Below are 5,000 nucleotides of genomic sequence, written 5' to 3' on the forward strand. Positions count from 1 at the left end.
TATCTGACCTTTTATCCTGCCAATGTTCTTGAAATAAAAATAAAAAAAATTTACCGTTAACTCCCTCCATAACGCCGCAAGCCGCCACGTTTTTTAGCGGTTTCTCGTTAAATACGTATTGCGGACGCAAAAACAACGACTCAGAAAAGAGATTCAAGGGACTGGTGCGAGGGATGTACCACGGCAACAATATGGCGGCTCGACAGAAACTGACTGGTGTTTCCGTAGCTGAAATTTTCAACAAACCTATAGGGCAGATGGATTTCTTTATTACATTCGAGGTCGGATACATTATCTCTCCAAAATGTTCGCTTTCGAAAGCGGTCGTTGCTTTCTGGTATCCATAAAAAAGTTCAAAACGTGCATTTTCAAGCGAAAATTTTTGGCGACCCCAATTTGCCATAAATAAGTTAATTTCGGACAATGTGAATGCTATCCGAAATTTTGCTTCTTATTTGAGTGTGGCTCAATACAAAGCATTGAAAGTTTCGAGCTAGCTACCTAAAAAGTTGAAGGATAAGAAAGCCATCATTAACATTGAAAACAAAGATAACAAGTGTTTCATGTGGAGCTAGCGTCTTGGTGGCCTTACATCCTGTTCCTTGCAGATCTAACCCCGAGCGAATTCATCATTACCAACCTTATGTCAACGAACTGAACATGGATGGTATCGAGTGTCCTGTATCAATCAGAAAGATCACGAAGTTTGAGAAACAAAACAAGATTGCAGTCAACGTCTTCGGATTCGAAGAAGGGGATTTATTTCCCGTATACCTCACTAAAGAACTCGAGTTTCCCGTGCATGTGAGTTTGCTGTTGTTTTCAAAAGAGGAGAAACAACATTACTGTTTAATCAAAAATCTCAACCGACTGCTTTCCAGTCAAACAGGGCACAAAGCTCAAATGTATTACTGCCCTTATTGTCTTCATGCCCGGCTTCGTGCGGGAACAGCTACTTGAAGACCACAAGCCACTGTGTAGTCAGCATGGATCCCAGCGAATAGAACTGCCCAGTGAGGATAACATGTTTCTCTAGTTTAAAGATTTCCAGAAACAGCTTCGCGTACCCTTTGTCATTTACGATGATTTCGAGAGCCTAACAGCACCAAGATTCGGTCCGCGTCACCGGATCCTCGCAAGTCCTCTACGGAGAAAATTTCAGAAACATCGAGCCTGTGGTTTTGCTTACATAATTGTCTCTCCAAAACCAGAATACTGTAAACCTCCCGTAGTCTATCGCGGAGCAGATGAAGTGGATAAAGACAGTCGGTTGAGATTTTTGATTAAACAGTAATGTCGTTTCTCCACTTTTGAAAACAACAGCAAACTCACATGCACGGGAAACTCGAGTTCTTTAGTGAGGTATACGGGAAATAAATCTCCTTCTTCGAATCCGAAGACGTTGACTGCAATCTTGTTTTGTTTCTCAAACTTCGTGATCTTTCTGATTGATACAGGACACTCGATACCATCCATGTTCAGTTCGTTGACATAAGGTTGGTAATGATGAATTCGCTCGGGGTTAGATCTGCAAGGAACAGGATGTAAGGCCACCAAGACGCTAGCTCCACATGAAACACCAAAAATTTTCGCTGGAAAATGTACGTTTTGAACTTCTTTATGGATACCAGAAAGCAACGACCGCGCGGTGTTGTGTATGTGTCAAGCATTAGTTTTCGCTTTCGAAAGCGAACATTTTGGAGAGATAATGTATCCGACCTCGAATGTAATAAAGAAATCCATCTGCCCCTTAGGTTTGTTGAAAATTTCAGCCACGGAAACACCAGTCACTTTCTGTCGAGCCGCCGTGTTATTGCCGTGGTACATCCCTTGCACCAGTCCCTTGAATCTCTTTTCTGAGTCGTTGTTTTTGCGTCCGCAATACGTATTTAACGAGAAACCGCTAAAAAACGTGGCGGCTTGCGGCGTTATGGAGGGAGTTAACGGTAAAATTTCTTTTACTTTTATTTCAAAAACATTGGCAGGATAAAAGGTCAGATACCTGTTGGCAAACGGCACTGAACTTAACCCTTTGGCTACTAGAGATTTAGCCGAAAAACACGTTTTGAAGCTAGTTGAGGGGTTTTTTGGTCACTGTCGTGCTGTTTAAGAGCTAAATCTCCCTACAAACCCGTTTCCAGGTTGTACACTCCGCGGCCTTTTCAGCCAGGAGCAAAATAAGCGCTTGCAAAGTTCGGGCATGCGCAGAAAGCAAAACACAACACTTTCTACGTTCACTTTTCGCTTTCTCTCCTTCCCTCTCTTTTCGCTTTCTTGACCTCATTTTTTTTCAACTTGCTGGGCATTTGGTAGGCTTTATTTTGGTGGGAAGAGTTTCTGAGAAACCTTTCATCATCTTAGAATCAGGTGCTCAGAAAGGTAGGTGGGTAATGGAGCAAGCTTTTCATGGAGATTTTCAGGTCAGTGTTACATGGTTTTTTTGGCCGTTTCTCCAGTTTCCTTGACTGAATTGTGCTCATTCTGGTATAGTTTGAAAGATCTCTTCTCCCTGCACAAGTTAGTGGACAAAGCTGTTCCTGACCGTTAAAAGTGATGACGTCACAAGGGGTAGATGGGACCGTGGATAAAGCTGGACGTATTTTGCCAAATAGTAATCAAAGGGTTAATGGTAGGTCGCACTTGCGACCAGTTGTGAAATTCTGGTCGCCAGTACTATATTTTTAGTCGCATTGGCGATCAGGAAGGCGTAGTTTCGGACCCTTATCCAACCACTTCCTTCCTTCTGATAGTTTGTGAAAGCACTCAAAAACTTTTGGTTCACTTGGTTAAGCTGCTCTTCAATTTCATGAACGTTTACCATTGTCTTGCAAAGACTTCGGAAATGGGGTTCTGAAATCTCGTCAGATCCATCCGCTTTCGGTTTGAATAACTTGACTTGAACGCCCATGAACCACTTGAGTCCCCTCTTAGTTTTCAGGTCTTGACTTAGGCGATTGACTAGTGACGCTTTCTTAGCATACAGTAACTTACTGAGGTCGTATTTTTCTTGAATTCGAGGCTTAAACTTGAAGGTTTTCAGGGAGTCTTTTATTGCGGTCGTCAAAGCCCAAGGATTTTCAGAACAACTAGTATCTTCGCCTGAGTGTTCACCATTCCCCTCCGTAGTCTTATTGACCGTTGCGTCATCGGGTCTCGATTGTTTCCTCTCCATTTTCTTCTCCTTTTGGATATTTCGGTTGATGCTATCGCGATGATCATCTTCCTTCTCAAACGCACACAGTTTTTGGTGTTTTAATTAAACATGTATCACGGCGATAAAACGTGCGGGAACGATACTGGCATTGGTGGAGGGAATTTCATTTTTAATACTGCTTAATAATTTTCCTTCAGCCCAACCCTATTTTTAATTAATGAACGGTCCCTTAGTTTAGGTCGATTTTTTCTAAACAAAATAACGAAACTTGAAAAAGTTAACCTAACTTTTTCAAGTTTCAATCCATTTCGTCCGTGTCATTCATGACCATAGACAACCGCAAATAGTTTTAATGCACATATTCAGTGCTTCGTAGGAAAACTCCATATTCTTTTAAATGTTGCAATGGTGGAAACATGCTTGGGTTCAGATCCAAATTACGCGATAGTTCCCCTTTAATGGGCTCCTGCATCCTCTTAGTAATCCGATTTTGGCGAGATGGCATAAATGAATTTATCGTATGACCCTTACGGCACCGCGTGCGCTTCCATTGTAACACTATTGAGAAAATCCCCGTATGAGGCCCATATGCATTAGCGCGTGCGGCCCCGAGCGATACAATTTTAGAGGATTTCGTCTCGTCTAACAATCCATGTAAGTTTAATTTACAACCAGAAAGCAAATACAAACAACAACTTAATTTTCTGTGCAAATTTGTTTCTTCTTTTGCAAAAACTTTATCTTCTATGCGCTCATGAAGATTCTAAGGAGGCCATATGATAAAATGCTTATTGACCGTCATGACGCACGGGCATCATTGCCTACTGTGCGTGCGTCATGACCTCGAGCCAAATATTTTCCTGTCCGACCCTCTCACTCAGTCAACACGCACATATTATTTGCCTTCAAATGAAAGTTTGTATGTTGCCTACTTGGTCAAAGTTTACTTAAGTAACTGTTGGTGCATTTATTGTTCAGGTAGGTGCGTGCATTGCTGCCATTCTTCTAGACACGTTCAGGTTTGACGGCTGGACAAAATAGTGTGAGGTGGTACCATAATCAGGAGATAGTCAGGAACTATTAAAACGATAGAAAAAAAGATTGTTAAAAGGCCAGTAAAATTAAACATAACAGCCTCGTTTCGCCGCTTTCAAAGCGGTTCACAATAGTTGTTTTCTGAAACATTTTCTTAGTGTTCAAGACTTAAACGTTGGGTCAGGTTATTCAATAGATCACCCAAACAGTAAAAATAGAAGTCGTTGAAAATAAAACATGAAACCCCGAGAAATCGTCTCAAATCGACATAAAAGTCACACAGGACAAAACGAACGACGCACAGAAAAGCTCGCTGTGAGAAATTTCAATTCTTGTACATGCAGTTCGTAATTTTGGCTTCTAAAACTAGTAATTTTTTTCCCATACAAATCCTTATAGTTTCTGCTCTTACACAATGCGTATTTGCCCTGCCAGCTTTGGCTACCTTTGAATTTTATCCAAGCTTCGTGAGACAAATTGAATTGCAACTTATTTTTGTTTAATACTTGTTTTCGTTTGGTTCCTTTTTTGTCCTCGTTCTGCGGACTGCTTTTATTGCGTCACAAGGTCAAAATTGGAAACTATCATCCCAAACCTTCCTTATAGCGGAGCTCCGCGCGAGCGGAGCACTATTGTTAAGAAAACATGGTGATCGATGCGAGAAATCTTGCCCCTCAATGTATGCCAATGTGACCAGTATCATTCTAGTTTACAGCATACATCTTTGATTTTGGACAACCATGTTTTGATCAATTGACACCTGTCAAAACAAGGTATCCGCTAACCAGTATCACGTGACAATATCGTGAGC

This window comes from Montipora foliosa, chromosome 12 (assembly GCF_036669935.1).
Source record: "Montipora foliosa isolate CH-2021 chromosome 12, ASM3666993v2, whole genome shotgun sequence".
NCBI lineage: Eukaryota > Metazoa > Cnidaria > Anthozoa > Scleractinia > Acroporidae > Montipora > Montipora foliosa.